Source organism: Lagenorhynchus albirostris, chromosome 14 (genome assembly GCF_949774975.1).
Source record: "Lagenorhynchus albirostris chromosome 14, mLagAlb1.1, whole genome shotgun sequence".
Classification (NCBI taxonomy): Eukaryota; Metazoa; Chordata; class Mammalia; order Artiodactyla; family Delphinidae; genus Lagenorhynchus; species Lagenorhynchus albirostris.
Genome location: NC_083108.1, coordinates 4,012,903 through 4,033,605, shown reverse-complemented (window position 1 = coordinate 4,033,605; position 20,703 = coordinate 4,012,903). Strand labels below are relative to the sequence as shown.

General features: G+C 37.8%; 1 protein-coding gene across 2 annotated transcripts in view; it reads left to right on the top strand.

The window, feature by feature from the left end:
• The window catches only part of ZNF407 (zinc finger protein 407), a 425,669-nt gene that overhangs the window by 282,732 nt on the left and 122,234 nt on the right, over window positions 1–20,703 (top strand). The gene's annotated exons all lie outside the window — the stretch shown is intronic.

The following is a 20,703-nucleotide window of genomic DNA, read 5'->3' as shown; positions in this document are numbered from 1 at the left end:
ATACGGGTTTCAGGGAACGTTGGTGATGGCAGAGGCTGCTGAGATCACTCTGGCCTTGTTGGACTGGCTGTCAGATGATGTGGGGGGATCAGATATGCAGCACCAACTGCAGGGTTAAGCACATTGACCCCTGGAGCCCAGCCTTTTGTTTAGTGAACAAGGGGGCCTTGAGTGCAGAGTTCTTCCGTGCAGAGTAGCCAGGTGATGGATGGTGAGTATGGGACCCGTCGGAAGAGGTAGTCCCCTGCAGGACATTTGCCGGCAGTTCCAACTGTAGCCCAAACAGGACTTTATTTAAATAATGCCAGGGGATCCAGGGGATGTTTAAAGCAGGTGCTTTGGGAGCAATTGGAGCTGTATTTAAACTGTCCTCCCCATCCTGGCTGTGTGGGTTACAGCAGGCTCATCTCATCACCTTAGATTTCTCGTACGAAAATCGATGTGGTGGGATCTATTTAAAGGGTTATTGTGAGAATTTAAAAAGATCTTGTCTGTGAAGCTCTTAGCACAGTACTCTCGTGCCGAGAATGATCAGTGCAAAGGACTGTGGGTGTTGGTACTGATGCTGGCGAAGTGACACTAGTGTTTGAAAGTTGTGTGAAATCCCACCCCAGACGCAAGGCTGCCTTTGCAAAATATGTAAATGACATTGGTAATGTAATGTCTACAGTGAAAGAAACAGGACTTGTTGAGTAATTTGAGGTAGAATAATAGTCCTAATCCATTTGACACTGAATGTAAGGTTATTATTTGTTTTCTGCTGTTGTGTTCTCAAATTTCTGTTTATACTCATCAGATTGACTCTTTAAAGTCATGGTAAAACATCTGACTTAGTAATCTCTGTTGTACCCACGTCTGTTTTTGAAAAAGAAAAACGGGGGTCAATATTCTTTGTATTTTGGTGAGGTTGTTACTGAAAAGGTTTTGAACTAGACAGTTTATCAGCTTTAGTTCACAAAAACAGATAAAGTCAAATTGAAGTATCTTCTGGCCATGAGTACCTACGGATTCTTTATTAATATGAGTGCATGACAATGCAGATGTCAGAAATATCGCCTAAAAGCTGGTGCTTTAAGAAATGGCCAAGCAAAATGATCTAAACTGATGGTAGGTTGTCAGCAAAGTACCATTTTCAAGGTAGTTTCACTATTTCAGCTTCTCAAGATGTAATATTGACGCATTCTGTCTCTCTCTTCCATTGCACCAATCAGACATTAAAAGTAGGTTATTTTCCTAAAATAAGGTGTCTCTAGCTCTTAAATGAAGTAAACAGCAAGGAAAGGGAGAGGAAGCTAATTGCAGACCAAAGAAACACATTCCTTTTGTTGTTCTGCACAGAAAGGACAGACTTTGCTTACGCCATTGCTGCTCTAGTGATGCTGAGAGTTCTGTTTTGAGATATCATTTGTATAAAATCTTTTTTAGAAAAATTATCCTCGTTTCCTTGTGTATGTGTGTGATGCTCTTGTGCATAGGATCCTAGTTTTCTGTTTGTATTTTTATGATTCTTTTGGAACCTTTTTCTATATAAATCACAGTAGCATTCCTCAGTATTTTGACAAACGAAATCCATGTGGTGCATGTGGGGTGTCACTTGTTTATTCCCCCCGTGCAAGGCAAGATTGCTCCTCAGTAATATATTTGCTTTGATAAACTTAGCTCAGTTAAGAGAAAACTTTAAAACGGCAAAGTCCTTAGATTGACTCTTTCACCTTGTAATTCTGAGTCAACTGTAATACCTTCATGGGTGTGTGGAACGCGCCCTCCTCCACGTGAAGTGAGGTGTCAAAGCGGGCGCTTGCCGCTCTTCCTTCCGTGCTTCCGGTAGAGGAATTAGGCAGCACAGTGGGTGAATCCCTGATGCACGGTACTGTGCAGGGTCAGGAGGTGGCCTGAAATCTTCAGAGTGGTTTATGGCCCAGACCTGACGGTGACTTATCAGCAGCCTTCTCTGCTGTCAACACTATTCATGTGTTGAGAAATCTGTAACCAAAAATTCAGTGAAGCATATGAAGCAGTTCTTTTAAACTACCCCAGAACAAATAAACAGATTCACTCTGGATCTGACTTGGCTCTCCCATGTAGATCGAACATCTAATGGTCTCATGAGGAGGAAAATGTGAAACAACAGCAACAGAAAAGATTGTAAATAATGTCATTTGGGGTATTTTAAATTTTAGTTAAGATGATATTTGGAAATGTCTATGTTAAAATAAGGTATTTAATTTTTTTTGTCGTTGGAAAACAGTTCTGAGAAAGTGGTTTTCCTGCAGTTGTGCTTCCCCTGGGGGCCCTGCAGTGAAGTCCGTGCCATCTCTGAGGTCCCTCCTCACTGTAGCATCCCGTGTTTCTGTGTGCATGGCCTTCAGGGCAGGCTGGGTTTTAACTTCAGCTCTCATTTCCCTGTTGAATGACTTTGGAAACCCTGTTTTAACTCTGTGGGTCTCAGTCTTCCCCTCTGTAAGCTGGGGATAGTGATGCCTACAGCACAGTTTTCATATGATCTAACCAAGATGGTACAATATGTAAACTGTTTGACGTGATAATACTTGGCACCCATCGTTGCCCAGTGTTCTTCTCTGTTGGCTTCCGTTGATGATCCATTGTCTTCTTTCTCAATTGTTGTTGGGAACTAGAAGAATGACTTTGATACCATTTTCCGTTTCATACTCCTGAGAATTAAAGGCTATATGTGAGCTTTAATTTTGGTTGTAGCTTTTGTTGGAAAACAAGATACAAGTGGTCATTTATTTTTTTTTAAATAAAAGTGGATTATTTAGAAATGCAGTATTTGATTTCCAGGCATTTGGGGATTTTCTAATTATCTTTTTGTTAACTACTGAAATAGTAATGTAAATTGATTTCTAGCTTACATCTACTGTGCTTACAGAACATAGTCTGAATTATTTTAATCCTTCAGAATCTCTTTATGCTTTCTTTATGCCCAGCATATGGTGAGTTTTGGTAAATGTTTGAGACGTACTAGAAATATCAGTGTTGTTTGGTGCTGTATTCTGTGTTTCCTATATGTCACTTACCTCATTTCTTTACTGTATTGATCAGACTGTCTGTACTCTTACTGATTTTTTTATGCTAACTCTATCACTGTGGTAAGAGAGGTATATTAAAGTTGCCCACTATGATTATGGATTTGTCTGTTTTTCTGTTAATTTTGGCTTTACATGTTTTAAAGATAAATCACTGGATACTTGGAACTTTAGGTTTGTTTTATACATATACACACCTAAGATAAAGAAAAAATATTTAATTCTCTTATAATTATGAAATGTTCCTTTTTATCTGTAGTAATACTTCTTGCCATCATTCTATGTTTTATATTGTATAGCTATACCAGCTGCCTTATAAACAGCATATAGCTGCATTTTGTTTCTTTTATCTGCAGTGACAACTTTAATCTTTTACTTGAAATAGTCCTTTACTTTATTATTTATACTTGATAATTGATGTACTCATCATAGTCAAAACCCCAAACTACTCGAATGTCCATCAAGGAGAACGGTTGCATATTTACCTAATGGAATACTCTACAGCAATGAGAATGATTGAACTACAGGTAAAGCGACAATATGAATAAGTCTCACGATCATATCATTGGATGAAGTTAAGCCAAACAAGAAGGAGTATATTCTGTATTATTTCATTCTTTATTAAATATAAAAGCAGCCAAGACTAATCTGTGGTGTAGAGACCAGTCCCTGGGATGAGGAGAGGCGGTGCTGGTTCTCCTTCTTATCCCTGATGTTGGGACGCGGTTGTGTTCAGTTGGGGAAAATTCCTCAAGCTCTTCTCTGAGTTGTACCCTTTTCTGTAGGTACTTCTCTTTTTTTTTTTTTTTTTTGTCCGGTGCAGGCTCAGCAGCCATGGCTCACGGGCCCAGCCGCTCCGCGGCATGTGGGATCTTCCCGGACCGGGGCACGAACCCGTATCCCCTGCATCGGCAGGCGGACTCTCAACCACTGCGCCACCAGGGAAGCCCAGTACTTCTCTTTTTAAAAGAACAGGATTCTCTTGACCCCTAAACTTCCAAAGAGGTTCATTTAGGTCCACTCTAGATCTAATATGATGAGATTATGCAATCACATTAGTCCTGCAAAACTGATGTCAGATTGCAAGTGGCCAGAGTCTTTTCTGTCATTTTACATTACACTTGTTCTCTATTACGTGAAATCTGTTTCATCTCAAAAGTGATCTTTATTTGAGCTTCATAGTTTTAGCAGTTGTATTTCTCCCATCTCTCTTATCCGTGAATAAGCTTGGTGTTCATTCACTACACCTTGAGAAAGAATTACACACACTTTATGTTTGCAGTACAGGTGACCTTCAATTGGACTTGGGTGGTAATATCTCAGAATACTTTAAAAATAACCTGAAGATTGAGATGGAGAGGGCCAAGGAGAGAGTGGAGGGGGTGTGCCAGGGCTCTGCTGCTTGTGACTACAAAGAAGATGTTTTTTCTCACGAACTCCAAGAGACAGACTCCACGTTGTGCCTCCACGGCTCAAATTGAAGCTATGCTCCCTGCACCTGCACAGATGCGCCCGGAGGGCCCAGGCGTGAAGTGGCCACTTTCCCGCAGGATGAGCGCTGCGTGGAGACTAGGAGGTTGGCTTAGTTGTTCCGTATTCTCATCTGAGAAGCTGGGACTTTAAATGTAGTAAATGTTTCTGCCTTTTCCAAAGGTAATAATCAAATAGTGTTCTCTTATTAGGGGAAATTAAGCATTAAGTGATGGGATGGTATTTTTCCTAATTTCCTTAATTTTTCTACTGTCATGTTTTTTATCATATTTGTATTGATATGATTTTCATTAGTTCTTATATATATCAATACTTAATCCTTTACAATATACATTAGATTATTGCCTGTGCAGGATGATAGCACATGAATCTATCAAACCCTCTTCACAGATTAGAATTTTTTATTCTCCTATAAGATAGTCATTTTTTAAATTCTTTATGACATGTATTATTTAACTTCATTCCATAGCATTTCTCTCACCCAGTTATAAGAATAAGAATGTGAAAGTTTGACTCTTATCCAAATTCCAAATCCTTTTTCTTTCTAATGGTTACCAGTTCAGTACCATTTAAACTATATTTAACTGATTCCTTAATTCTATCCAAGTGCATCACTTTATACTTAGGCAGATTAAGTTTCATATTCCACCTCTGAGCCCATTTGCTTAATCTATCACGGTTAAGATAAAACAGCTATAGCCTTTTGTATCTTAACCATTCCCTCTCATTTAGTGATATATTCAAATTTTGTAATATAAAAGGTTTTCTTCATCATTAATTAAAAACATTAGTGTTCTGATATATAGAGAGCCTTGTAGAATGCAGTCTTTTCCCAAATTCTTTGGCCCTCTATTTTTAACCCCATTACTTTCATCCCCTTTTGTTAGTTGGGTGCCCTGACACATGTCATGACATTTTGTACAATAATTCATTTTATGAAAAGGTCCAAAAATCTCAGAAAATCCTGACAGTTTCTCATTGGTTCTCCCTTACATAAACCAATTATTACTTCAACTTAAAAAGGAACGAAATTTTTTCTGACATGATTGCCTTTGGTAAATCCATGCTGACTCACTCCTATTAAATTGTACTTCTCCAAATGTATTATTAAGCTCATCCATAAGTATCATCTCAAATTTATTTCCTAATATAGATGTTAGACTTACAGCTCTATAATTTTCAGCCTCTCCCCTCTTTCTTTTTAACCTTCAAACTGGAATCCTTGTTTTCCAGTCTCCTGATACTTCACCACTTAACAAAAGACTTCCTAAAATAATTAACAGCTCAACAATTTGATTCTTTAACCTCAGACATCATCCATGGGTTAATTTACTATTTTTCTTAACTGCTGCTAAATGTCTTTGTTTCTTTCAAAGCCCTGTCTACATAGTCTGGTGCCTTCTGTCCATCATGGCACAGCAGATAGGTATTTTGCTAATTGACCTCTCTCTCCGCTCTCTCTCACTCTCACTCCTGTTGGAATTCCTGAGTTTAGGACTATCTTACATTCTTTGTAGTCAGTGGGTGAATAATGTCAAAGCACTATTTTTCCATCAGTCTCCTTTTTTTCAGTAATATAATCGCTCTCTAGAATGGTCTCATTTGTGTTTGTGTGTCAGTAAATGTGCTGTTTACTGGTGAGTTAAGCTGACTCTGAACTCATCACCATTTCTCTTTTATTGAGTAATATACTGATATAGGTTTTTTTCAAAACTTTCTAATTAACATTCTTAAATATTTTAAAATTTAATCTCCTGAAGAATAAATATGTTCTCTCTAACATGTCTTCAGTATATGTCTAAAAACTTCCTTTATCTACTTAACATTGTGGAGTAGGCTTAAGGAAATATTTGCCCCGTGTGTCTCTCTGGTCCACTTTCTGCCATTTCCTTCCCACAGTCCTCCAAACTGTAATATGTATGGCTTCCTATTTTAGATGGTTAGTATGGGGAACTAAAGAACTCTATTATTTTGCACGTTTTGTCTTTTTAATTACAAAGAAAGAAAGAGGAAGGGTAGTAATAGTGTCTGTGCTGAACTTTTCATTAGGCCATTAAATCTTCAAAGCAAAATTCTTTGGTAGGTGTTATTCCCAATTTAATGATTTAAAAAAAGAACCTTCAAGAGGTTAACTTGCTGATTGAAATCCATGTCTGTTTGTCTTCAAGAGTTTTCCAATTATATAACCCTACATATCCAGGAGCTTTAAAAAAAAACCAACAAAAAACTCCCTGTTTGGGAAAAGCATTAGGAACTTGTGGAGAAATCAGCGACTTGTAGAAGGTGGCTGCTGTCATCGGCCGATGCTGGCCTTCAGCTGCAGCATTTCCAGCCTCCAGCTGACCCTGCTCACTTCAGACCGGTCCCCACAACCTGAACTGGCTCTGGCCAGTCCATCCTGTTACTGTTTGTTTGTCCTGAAGGCAGTGGTCTCTGTATACTGACAGACTCCCTCGGTTTGTCTCAAGTCTGAAGTCAAGGGGAGATTCTGTCAGCAACCAAGGACCTCTGTTCAGTACTGAATGGCGGGTTTTTCCTCAAGTTCCAGGGTTTGTTCCTATACTTGGTCCTCCTAAGTGTATAGTTATACCACTCCTTAGATTGTCTAGTTGGTGAATACATTCTGCAGTGTTAAATACACTGCACCTTTAAAGCTGTTTGCCCATTTTGTCTTTATTTCAAAAATCTGAACAAATGGCTAGCATATACTTGAACTCTTGGTGAAATTTAAATGTTAATAAAATAGTAAACCCCCCCCCCAAAAAAATCAGCATCTATGGGTTAATGAAATTCTTACCATGGAAGCCTTCATATTGAGTTTTAAGGCATCAGATAATCTGAAAACGTGTACTAGGAAGTAGCATGGTATAATATAGTTAAAAAAAAAAACCCACTAGGGTAAATGTTTTCACAGTTGTACTTCTACTGCCTGGTACAGAATTTGAAGGATGGATGGATGGGTGGACGGGTGGAGTCAAATGAACTAGGTTTTAGTGTCCTGACTTTATTGCCATTGAGATGTGTGACTTTAAGCAAGTCTCTCAACCTTCTACATCTGTATTCTCAGCTGCAAAATGACTAACAATGTTTAGCCTTTCCTTTGAATATGAGGTTCAAATTAACTAATACATATGAAAGAGCTTTGAAAGTTATCATTGATATTGAGATTTTCTGTAGAAATAAAGGTATTGGGCTTTTTTTTATTGCTGTTTTAATACTAAGAAAGTAGTAGGAGAGGACTGGAATGTATTTTGCATTTATTTGAAGTTGTTATTGAGAGAAATGAGTCTCATAACTATATATGTGTGTATATGTTTTATGTGTGTGATACGTATATTAGCATGTCAGTCTGAGCATATATCCAAAGTTAGGGCTAGAAAAGGTCTATATAAAACTTTTTTTTCAGAGTAGAAACTTATTATTTGAATTATTTTTATTCTTTGTATGTTGAGTACTGTATTTTTAAAACGAATATGATCTTGAAATAATGTCCTTTCTAGTGTATATTTTAATGTTCTGTGAAGTCCTTAATTGGCATTCACAACATTTAAAATAAAGTCAGTGTACACAAGTAAAATACGGCTTTTGTTAGTAATACCTAATAGAATTCACTGAAAATATCTCAAATTCATGTAAATCCATTTAGTTAATCATTTTTGATGGATCTCAAGCCTTAAGAGCTCTCAGTCTCATCCCCTAACTACATAATCTTAAAGAGAAGTTTTAAAGTGATGTTTAAATTTTTTTTCCAGAAAAAAAAAAACTCTATCCTTTTCTTTCTTGGGTGGCCTCGCTAAGTGTAATTAGCCTGTGTAATTCAGAGCCACGTTGAAACTGTCTTTTAGGCTGCTTTCCTCGCTGCCACAGGTTATACAGGCACATACAGTATGGTTACCTCATCAGCAGGCAAAACTGTGATCTTATCCCCCCGACAACTTCATTTATCAAAATTTTAAGGGAAAAAAACATTGTGGAAAGTTATAGTAGGGGCAGTATAATTTTATCAGGTAATTGATGTGGCTTTTATTTTTATATAGACCTTTTATCATCTGATTAATTGAATATAATTTATATATTTTAAAAATTTACACACTTTCCCAGACTTATCATGACCCCAACTAAAACGCAGTTTTATATGAGGAAACAAGGTAGGTGGTGACAGGTCCTACTGCTGATGCTGCAGCACAGGTGGCTGTCTCCAGCAAAGGCATTTAGTGAAGAATAGCATCACAAGGTTTTGAAGTTATGAGGAAAGTTGAGGTATCTTGTTTAATTAGCTTTGAAGTTTAGTTCTGAAGATGTAAAAATGCATATTATTATTCATTTGCAATTTCACTTATTTCTATTTTTAGCAAGCAAAATTACCATTTAGCAAATTTTCCTTGTTTTAAGTTTTTATTTTGAAAACACTTGCAGAAAAGTTGGAAAAATAGTACAGAGAGTTCCCATATATCCTTTACCCAGCTTCCCCAAATGTTAGCATTATATATAACCACAGTGCAATTACCAAAACCAGACTTTAGCATTAGCACAGTACTGTTTTCTAAATTATATTCTTTATTCAGATTTCACCAGGTTTTCCATTCTGCTGTTTTTCTTTTCCAGAATTCAGCTCAGAAACCAACATGCCCTTCTGTTGTTGTGTCTCCTTAATCTTCTCCAGTCCATGGCAGTTTTTCCGTCTTTCATTGTCTTATCTGACCTTGACATTTGTAAAGAATATGGATTAGTTATTTTGTAGAATGTTCTTTATTTTGCATTAGTCTGATGTTTACTCATGACTCAGTTGAGGATTTTTAAAGAATTTCTCAGAATAGATGTGGAGTGTATCAGGGGTACGGTAGGGCAGATGATGTAACCTGGACCAGTTGAGTAAGATGGTGTCTCTGTATTTCTCCACTACAAGCTTACTATTTCCCCTTTTTAATTAATACATATCTCAGGGGAGATACATTCAGATTATGCCAATAGCCTCTTTCTCCTTAAGCATTTAACCACTAATTTTGACATTCATTAGTGGATCTTGACTGCAACAAGATCTGTGGAGTTCTAATGGTCATTTTCTCTCTTCCCCGTTCCTTCTACACTTAATTGGAATTTTTCTTTAAGGAATATCTGTCCCTTCTCTTCCAATTATTTTTATTCTATTAATTTTTACCAGCATGAACTTATTTTACTCTGTGGCTTATAATTCTATTATATCATTGTTATTTATTTTCTTGCTCACAGTTCTTCAGCTTTGGCCATTGCAAGCTCTTTCAGGTGGACTCCTGTGCCCTTTGATGTGCCCTCATGCTTTTATGAGCATCTGTTTACTTTCTGGCACCAAAATGTGATCCACGTTCATCTGGTGGTTTTCCCTCCCCTGGTGGTAAAATCAACCTCTCTTTCAGGAGCCTTAGTTCCTTTTATTGGTATTTAGAAATCATGATATGTATACTGAATGTATTCATTGCTTGTGTGCACCCTTTGCTTTTTGGCCTTCTCAACAGACAGAACTAGGAAACGGCTGTGTGCATACTAACCCCTGCATTCCCATAAATATACCTTGTTTTATTTGTCCAAAACATAAATTATCTTAGCTATAAAATCCTTAAAAGAAAACATATGAACAAATCTTTGTGACCTTTCGTTAAGCAATGCTTTCTTGATTATGACACCAAAAGCATGGGAAATAAAAGAAAAAAATAGATGAGTTGGACTTTACCAAATTAAAAAAAATTTTGTGCCTCAAAGTACACCATCAAGAAGTTGAAAGGAAAACCTATAAAATGGGGGGAAAATTGCAAATCTATCTGATAATGGACTTGTATTCAGAATATATAAAGAACGCTTATAATTCAACAATATCAAGGCAAATAACCTGATTAAAAAATGGGCAAAGAATCTGAATAGCTGTTCCTCCAAACAATATATATATATAAATGGCCAGTAAGCACATGAAAAGATACTCAACATCATTACTTGTTGGGGAAATGCAAATGAAAACCACAGTGATGGGCCTTAAATGAATACCACATTTACTCTTCTTGGCAATTATGAATAGAGGGGCTACGAACATTCACATGTAGATTTCTGTGCGAATGTAAGGTTTCATTTCTCTTGAGTAAATAAACACCTGGAAATGAGATACCTGGATGATATGGTACATATATATTCAACTTCTAAAGAAAACCGTTGAACTGTTTTCCAAAGTGTCTACACATTTTATATTCCCACCACGCTGTTTGAGAGTTACCCTTGCCCCACGTCTTTGTGAGCACTTGTTATTGTCAGTTTTGCTTACGTCATTCTAATAGGAGTTCAGTGGGATTTCATGGTTTCAGTTTGCATTTGATTCCTAATGATGTTGATTATCAGTGCTTATTTGCCTTCTTTATATTTTCTTTGATGAAGTATCTTTTGAAATATTTGCCCCTTTTTCCCTTGGATTATTGTTTTAAGAATTTTTTTTATGTTTCTCTCCTTTTTATTAATTTTTCAATAAATTTTTATACATATATGTATATATGTAGATTAAGGTATAAAACATGTCTATCACCCTAGAAATTCCTTATTCCTAATACCAGTGCCCCATTTCCCCAGAGGTAACCAATATTCTGAATTCTGTCACTATAGGTTAATTTTGACTATCCTTTATTCACATAAATGTAATTGCATAGTATACGTGCTTTTTTTTAAAACATTTTTATTGGAGTATAATTGCTTTACAATGGTGTGTTAGTTTCTGATTTATAACAAAGTGAATCAGTTATACATATACATATATCCGCATATCTCTTCTCTCTTGCGTCTCCCTCCCATCCTCCCTATCCCACCCTTCTATCTGGTCACAAAGCACCGAGCTGATCTCCCTGTGCTATACAGCTGCTTCCCACTAGCTATCTATTTTACATTTGGTAGTGTATATATGTCCATATATACACTACCACTCTCTCACTTTGTCGCAGCTTACCCTGCCCCCTCCCCATGTCCTCAAGTCCATTCTCTAGGAGGTCTGTGTCTTTATTCCTGTCTTGCCCCTAGGTTCTTCATGATCTTTTTTTTTTTCTTTTTAGATTCCATATATATGTGTTAGCATATGGTATTTGTTTTTCTCTTTCTGACTTCACTCTGTATGACAGACTCTAGGTCCATCCACTTCACTACAAATAACTCAATTTCATTTCTTTTTATGGCTGAGTAGTATTCCATTGTATATATGTGCCATATCTTCTTTATCCATTCATCTGTTGATGGACACTTAGGTTGCTTCCATGTCCTGGCTATTGTAAATAGAGCTGCAATGAACATTGTGGTACATGACACTTTTTGAATTATGGTTTTCTCAGGGTATATGCCCAGTAGTGGGATTGCTGGGTCATATGGTAGTTCTATTTGTAGTTTTTTAAGGAACCTCCATACTGTTCTCCACAGTGGCTGTATCAATTTACATTCATTTCTGATCTGATGTTTATGATTTCTTTCCTTCTGCTAACTTTGGGGGTTTTTTGTTCTTCTTTCTCTAATTGCTTTAGGTGCAAGGTTAGGTTGTTTATTCGAGATGTTTCCTGTTTCTTAAGGTAGGATTGAATTGCTATAAACTTCCCTCTTAGAACTGCTTTTGCTGCATCCCATAGATTTTGGGTCATCGTGTCTCCATTGTCATTTGTTTCTAGGTATTTTTTCATTTCCTCTTTGATTTCTTCAGTGATCACTTCGTTATTAAGTAGTGTATTGTTTAGCCTCCATGTCTTTGTATTTTTTACAGATCTTTTCCTGTCATTGATATCTAGTCTCATAGTGTTGTGGTTGGAGAAGATGCTTGAAACAATTTCAATTTTCTTAAATTTAACAAGGCTTGATTTGTGACCCAAGATATGATCTATCTTGGAGAATGTTCCATGAGTACTTGAGAAAAATGTGTATTCTGTTGTTTTTGGATGGAATGTCCTATAAATATCAATTAAGTCCATCTTGTTTAATGTATCATTTAAAGCTTGTGTCTCCTTATCTATTTTCATTTTGGATGATCTGTCCATTGGTGAAAGTGGGGTGTTAAAGTCCCCTAATATGAATGTGTTACTATCGATTTCCCCTTTTATGGCTGTTAGTATTTGCCTTATGTATTGAGGTGCTCCTATGTTGGGTGCATAAATATTTACAATTGTTATATCTTCTTCTTGGATAGATCCCTTGATCATTATGTAGTGTCCTTCTTTTTCTCTTCGAATAGTCTTTATTTTAAAGTCGATTTTGTCTGACATGAGAATTGCTACTCCAGCTTTCTTTTGGTTTCCATTTGCATGGAATATCTTTTTTCCATCCCCTCACTTTCAGTCTGTATGTGTCTCTAGGTCTGAAGTGGGTCTCTTGTAGATAGCAAATATATGGGTCTTGTTTTTGTATCCATTCAGCCAATCTGTGTCTTTTGGTGGGAGCATTTAGTCCATTTACATTTAAGGTAATTATCGATATATATGTTCCTATTCCCATTTTCTTAATTGTTTTGGGTTCGTTATTGTAGGTCTTTTCCTTCTCTTGCGTTTCTTTCCTGGAGAAGTTCCTTTAGCAGTTGCTGTAAAGCTGGTTTGGTGGTGCTGAACTCTCTCAGCTTTTGCTTGTCTGTAAAGGTTTTAATTTCTCCATCAAATCTGAATGAGATCCTTGCTGGGTAGAGTAATCTTGGTTGCAGGTTTTTCTCCTTCATCACTTTAAATATGTCCTGCCACTCCCTTCTGGCTTGCAGAGTTTCTGCTGAAAGATCAGCTGTTAACCTTATGGGGATTCCCTTGTGTGTTATTTGTTGTTTTTCCCTTGCTGCTTTTAATATGTTTTCTTTGTATTTAATTTTTGACAGTTTGATTAATATGTGTATTGGCGTATTTCTCCTTGGATTTATCCTGTATGGGACTCTCTGTGCTTCCTGGACTTGATTAACTATTTCCTTTCCCACATTAGGGACGTTTTCAACAATAATCTCTTCAAATATTTTCTCAGTCCCTTTCTTTTTCTCTTCTTCTTCTGGAACCCCTATAATTCGAATGTTGGTGTGTTTGATGTTGTCCCAGAGGTCTCTGAGACTGTCCTCAGTTCTTTTCATTCTTTTTTCTTTATTCTGCTCTGCAGTAGTTATTTCCACTCTTTTATCTTCCAGGTCACTTATCCGTTCTTCTGCCTCAGTTATTCTGCTATTGATCTCATCTAGAGTATTTTTCATTTCATTTATTGTGTTGTTCATCGTTGTTTGCTTCATCTTTAGTTCTTCTAGGTCCTTGTTAAATGTTTCTTGCATTTTGTCTATTCTATTTCCAAGATTTTGGATCATCTTTACTATCATTATTCTGAATTCTTTTTCAGGTAGACTGCCTATTTCCTCTTCATTTGTTATGTCTGGTGGGTTTTTATCTTGCTCCTTCATCTGCTGTGTGTTTTTCTGTCTTCTCATTTTCCTTATCTTACTGTGTTTGGGGTCTCCTTTTTGCAGGCTGCAGGTTCATAGTTCCCGTTGTTTTTGGTATCTGTCCCCAGTGGCTAAGGTTCGTTCAGTGGGTTGTGTAGGCTTCCTGGTGGAGGGTACTAGTGCCTGTGTTCTGGTGGATGAGGCTGGATCTTGTCTTTCTGGTGGGCAGGTCCACGTCTGGTGGTGTTTTTGGGTGTCTGTGACCTTATTATGGTTTTAGGCAGCCTCTGTGCTAGTGGGTGGTGGTGTGTTCCTGTCTTGCTAATTTTTTGGCATAGGTTTTCCAGCACTGTAGCTTGGTGGTTGTTGAGTGGAGCTGGGTCTTGGCGATGAGATGGAGATCTCTGGGTGATTTTTGCCATTTGATATTACGTGGAGCTGAGAGGTCTCTGGTGGACCAATTTCCTAAACTGGGCTCTCCCACCTCAGAGGCACAGCCCTGATGCCTGGCTGGAGCAACAAGAGCCTGTCATCCCCACGGCTCAGAGTAAAAGGGAGAAAGAAAGGATGAATGGAAGAAAGAGAAAGATAAAATAAAATAAAATAGTTATTAAAATGAAAAACAAAAAATAATCATTAAAAAAATTTTTTAAAGTAATTTAAAAAAAACGAAGAAAGAAAGAAGAGAGCAACCAAACCAAAAAACAAATCCACCAATGATGACAAGCACTGAAAACTCTACTAAAAAACAAAACAAAACAAAAACGGACAGACAGAACCCTAGGGTAAATGGTAAAAGCAAAGCTATACAGACAAAATTACACACAGAAGCATACGCATACATACTCACAAAAGGAGAAAAAGGGAAATATATATATATATATATATATATATATATATATATCGTTGCTCCCAAAGTCCACCTCCTCAATTTAGGATGATTTGTTGTGTATTCAGGTATTCCACAGATACAGGGTACATCAAGTGGATGGTGGAGATTTAATCCGCTGCTCCTGAGGCTGCTGGGAGAGATTTCTCTTTCTTTTCCTTGTTTGCACAGCTCCCGGGGCTCAGCTTTGGATTTGGACCTGCCTCTGCGTGTAGGTTGCCGGAGGGCGTCTGTTATTCGCCTAGATAGGATGGGGTTAAAGGAGCCGCTGATTCGGGGGCTCCGGCTCTCTCAGGCCGCGGGGAGGGAGGGGTACGGAGTGCGGGGCGAGCCTGCGGCGGCAGAGGCCAGGGTGACGTTGCACCAGCCTGAGGCGCGCCGTGCGTTCTCCCGGGGAAGTTGTCCCTGGATCCCGGTACCCTGGCAGTGGCGGGCTGCACAGGCTCCCGGGTGGGGCGGTGTGGATAGTGACCTGTGCTCGCACACAGGCTCCTTAGTGGCGGCAGCAGCAGCCTTAGCGTCTCATGCCCGTCTCTGGGGTCCGCGCTGATAGCCGCGGCTGGCGCCCGTCTCTGGATCCTCTTTAAGCGGTGCTCTGAATCCCCTCTCCTCATGCACCCGCGGACAATGGTCTCTTGCCTCTTAGGCAGTTCCAGACTTTTTCCCGGACTCCCTCCCGGCTGTCCGTGGCGCACTAGCCCCCTTTAAGCTGTGTTCACACCGCCAACCCCAGTCCTCTCCCGGCGCTCTGACCTCCGAAGCCCAAGCCTCAGCTCGCAGCCCCGCCCGCCCCGGCGGGTGAGCAGACAAGACTCTGGGGCTGGTGAGTGCCGGTCCGCACCGATCCTCTGTGCGGGTATCTCTTCGCTTTGCCCCCCGCACCCCTGTGGCTGCGCTCTCCTCCGTGGCTCCTAGGCTTCCCCCCTGCCCACCCCTGTCTCTGCCAGTGAAGGGGCTTCTAGTGTGTGGAAACCTTTCCTACTTCACAGCTCCCTCCCACTGGTGCAGGTCCCATCCCTATTCTTTTGTCTCTGTTTATTCTTTTTTCTTTTGCCCTACCCAGGTACGTGGGGAGTTTTTACCTTTTGGGAGGTCTGAGGTCTTCTGCCAGCGTTCAGTAGGTGTTCTTTAGGAGTTGTTCCACATGTAGATGTATTTCTGATGCATTTGTGGGGAGGAAGGTGATCTCCACGTCTTTACTCTTCTGCCATCTTGAAGCTCCTCAGTCTGTTTTAAGAATTTTAATGTATTTTTGATATGAGACCTTTGGCAGATATATGTCAAATACTTTCTCTGAGGTGGTGACTTTTTTTTTTCTCTCTTAGCAGTGTCTTTCATAGAGCAAAAGTTTTTAATATTCATGAAGTCTAGCTTATTAGTGTTTTTCCTTTATGGTTTATACTTTTGTTACAGTATTTGAAAACTATTTTCCTAACTCAGGTTACCAAGATTAACTCCTGTATTTTCTTCTAGAAGCTTTATGCTTTTACATTTTATATTTAGATCTATGATCTATTTTGAGTCCAATTTTCTATAACATGAGGTATAGGTTAGTTCTTTTTTTGGTATATAGGTATCATTTTTTTGAGCAATATTTGGTGAAAACAATATCTTTTCACTGTAGAACTGCCTTTGCACTTTTGTTAAATCAGTTGGCAATGTTTCTTTGCATCCATCTCTTTCCTCTCTATTACCATAGCAGTTTCTAAAATTAAGCCTACATTGGTTTTAAATTTTATCCTTAAGTTCCCATAATTGGGTCCATGTGTTTTCCTTCAGTTTTATGTACCCCATCTCTTCATTGCTCTGTAATGTAATATTAACTCATTGAGAATCTGTCTGATTGTTCACTGTCTTGTCCTGCTCCTGAATGACTTCCTGAGGAGAGCTTCCCGTACCTGATAATTGTTATAACCAATCATTCAAAACTCTTATGAACAAATAAAATGAGATATGCATATTTATATTCAGAATATAGTGACCAGAAATTCTTATTTCTTAATCCTTTATATTGATAAATAAGAAAAGGCTTTCACTTTTTGCTTATGATTCTTCTCTGGTTAGCTTTGCCATCATTTTAAATAGTACTCACCAATTTTGTATTTTGAATTCCTCCTAATTTTCTTACTAGCTAAGAAATCCACTTTTAAAGAATTTGCTCTATCACCACACACTCATTAAGATGACATCTATCAAAAAAAGAAAGAAAGAAAGAAAAGAAAAGAACAAGTATTGGCAAGAGTGTAGAGAAATTGAAATCCTTATGCACTGTTGGTGAGAACATAAAATGGCACAGCTGCTATGGAAACAGTATAGTGGTTCCTCAAAAAATTTAAAATAGAACTACCATATGATCCAACATTTCCACTGCTGGGTATATATCCAAAAGAAGTGAAAGCAGATCTCAAGGTATTTGTACACTCACATTCATAGCAACATTATTCACAATAGCCAAAAGGTAGAAATAACCCAAATGTCTTTTAATGAATGAATAGATAAGGAAAATGTGATTCATGCATACAATGGAATATTATTCAGCCTTAAAAAGGAAGGAAATTCTGACACAGGCTACAACATGGATTAACCTTGAGGACATTATGCTCAGTGAAATAAGCCTGTCATAAAAGACAAATACTGTAGGGTAGTACTCATATGAGGTCCCTAGAGTAGTCATACTCATAGATACAAGAATTAGAATGGTTGTTGCCAGGGGCTGGGGGACAGGAGGAGGGGAGATGATGTTTTAGTAGGTACAGAGTTTCAGTTTTGGAATATGAAAAAATTCTGGAGATCAATTGTACGGCAATGTGAATATACTTAATACTACTGAACTGTACACTTAAAAATGGCTAACATGGGCTTCCCTGGTGGCGCAGTGGTTGAGAGTCCGCCTGCCGATGCAGGGGACACGGGTTCGTGCTCCGGTCCGGGAAGATCCCACATGCCGCGGAGCGGCTGGGCCCGTGAGCCATGGCCGCTGAGCCTGTGCGTCCGGAGCCTGTGCTCTGCAACGGGAGAGGCCACAACAGTGCGAGGCCTGCATACCGCAAAAAAAAAAAAAAAAAAAAGGCTAACATGGTAAATTGTATATTATGTGTATTTTACCTAAGTTAAAAATTTTTTAATTGCAAATATAAAAAACCCCAGTTACCCTTATCTTGTATATTTTGTGCACATATCCATATTGGAAAATTTTAAATAGGTATCTCTGTTGGTGAGGGGTCATTAGAGAAGGAAGTTGATTGGGATGGAGAAAATGATGAAAATTGGGAAGTTAATACAGAAATTATACTAATGGGCTTGACACTGTAAAATTAAGTAGGCCAAAAAGATGTTTTATGATACATGCTAATCAGCATTTGAAATATATAAATGATTGAATAAATTTGCAAAGTTTATTCAGGAAAAATATGAAGGAGCAAAATATTTTAGCTTATAGACATGCTTGTACTTTCTTATTTTTTCCATTTTTTTCTATATCTAAGTAAGATTAAAAACACTTAAATACATTCTTTTAATAGATGAAATTCCATCATAATAAAGTAGTCACTTAAATCACCTAATAGCTTTTGTTGCAGCAGAATATAGCATAGGCCCATCTAGATAAAGCAGTGGTTTTGATGGCTGGTCTAGATCCTTCTTAAAAAGCTCTGCTCAGACAGTTCACTCTTGTCACAGCTATTAGTGCCATTTGTGAGTAGCATGTCAGTGTGATTGGCAGAGGCATTCTTTCATCTTGTGAAAAATCATAATTTTAATGCATGCTTAAAATAAAAACCTAGCATAAGTGACTTCCTGTTTATAAAGGAAAAGGCAAGACTCCTTTGCAATTAGTATAAATTATTAACATTGCATTGAATATAAAATTTAATTTTCTTTTTTTGGGGGGAGAGAACTCTTCTTGGGGGAACTGCCTTTCAGGATTTCCTCCACATTGGTTGTCTGGCTCACTACGTTAGAATGAATGATAATACCAGTTTCTTTCCAGATGTTGGCAAGGACAGATTTGGATGCTGTTGGCTTAAATAGAATCTGTATCTCAAAGTAATGGAATAGATCCTTTTGCATCTTGAAGTAGGGTTTATGTCAGTTAATCTCTTTTAGTGATAAATGTCTGGGAGTGATTAAATAAGTTAATATTTGTAAAGTACTTAAAGTAGTGCCTGGCGTATGTTAAGTGCTCTGTAAGTATTTAATTAATAAAATATTGAATTGAAATTACTCTATGCCTTCTAGGTTCTTTGTAATTGTGCCAGTAGGTGTTGCTCTTGAGTGATAAGAATAGATATTCTGAGTTGTATTTTATATGAACAGAGTGACCTGCATCACTTGCATATTCATGTTTATATATCCTGTCCTATCCTTTGATTAGAAACAAAGACTGTTTCTAATAAATAGATTTTTGCTTTAAAGACTTGGTTGGTGTAAAATGACAGGAGACATGAAAATGCCCAATTAGTTCTCTTGAAATTTTAGAAAACTGTTTGGTGGTATTACAGTTAGTTTCTCTTAAAGTTTATTATTTTCTTTAAAATATTCCATCCTCATGACATTTCCCACTTACCACCCAGTTAAGTATCATATTTTAACATTCTTTATCTTAGTAACGATGCATTTGTTGACTCTATTGACATTTTTATAGAGCATCCAGTCTACACTGAACTAGGGTATTTCTTGGGTGTTTTACAAATAACCCATGGATAGGATTAGGTTTGTCAGATTAACCTTGATATTCAGACAGAGCAAGCTTCATGTTTCAGTGAGGGACAGAATAGGTGCCAGATGTGGTCCCTCTTGTGCACATTTAATTATAATGTTATTTAATGACTTGTAAGTGCTCTTGCTATTAAAACGAGTGTTGGAAATAGTGTTTGCTACAGGGGTGGAAAGGTGGCTGTAAGTTTTGCAACTCAAGTGTCAAGAAAGATGATTTATCTGAAGTGCAAGAAGGCAAGCTGAAGGGTACTTGACTTTGTAAGAACTGAGTATTTAAAGAGGTGGGAAGAGGAGACAGGCTGGGACACCTAGAGGCAGAAGTGGCCCTTCGAGGGGTCAGTAAAGTGGATTATAAGGGAATTGAGTTGCAAGCTTGGATTGCATAGAACGTGCAGTAAAATGCTGAAGAATCAAGAGAAATAAAGCAGGAATAGCTCTTTAAAAGTGGCTGAATGACACTTTAGGGTGTTTTTTGTTTGTCTGCTTTACTTTAATGTCATTCTTATATATCTTCTTTGTCCATATTTCTACCTTTCCCCCCTGTATGTAATGAAAAGAAGTTTTTTGTGTTGTGTGCTTTGAGATCTCATGAGTCTCTTACCAGTCAAAGAAGTGATTCTGTTTTTAGATATAATTCTGTAATAGCACTTAATATATTTTCTTTTTTCACCCCAATTTCTCTGTGTCTAAGAAAATGTGTTAGAAAGACATTTTTAAGATGTTTATGCTCAGTTTGAACATATCAAATTTTAAAACATCTTTTTTACCTTGAAAAAGACATTTGATATCCAGGGCTGTATAGTTTTATTATTTGTGGCAGGATCATTTGGGTGTGTTCATCTTCTAGGCATTAAGATGTCAGGGTATTCACCTACTACATTAGTATGTATAATCATTTTCACGCAACATGTAAGAAACAATAGTTTATCATCATGATACAGATAAAATGGAATGTTCTTGGCCTAAAGGTTTTGAGTTAAACTTGAAGGTACAACATGTTAATTTATGCAGGCATCTTATCTACTATTTATATTTGGTTATACCGCACTTCTGTGTGCTTAGGGAATTATCACTGCCCTTCTGAGTGAGGCCTGAGCTTCCACACAGTGCAGTACAAGACCATCCTCCCACCCACTCTTTCTACCTCCTGAGCAAATAGGAGTTCCTGTAAGGTTTCC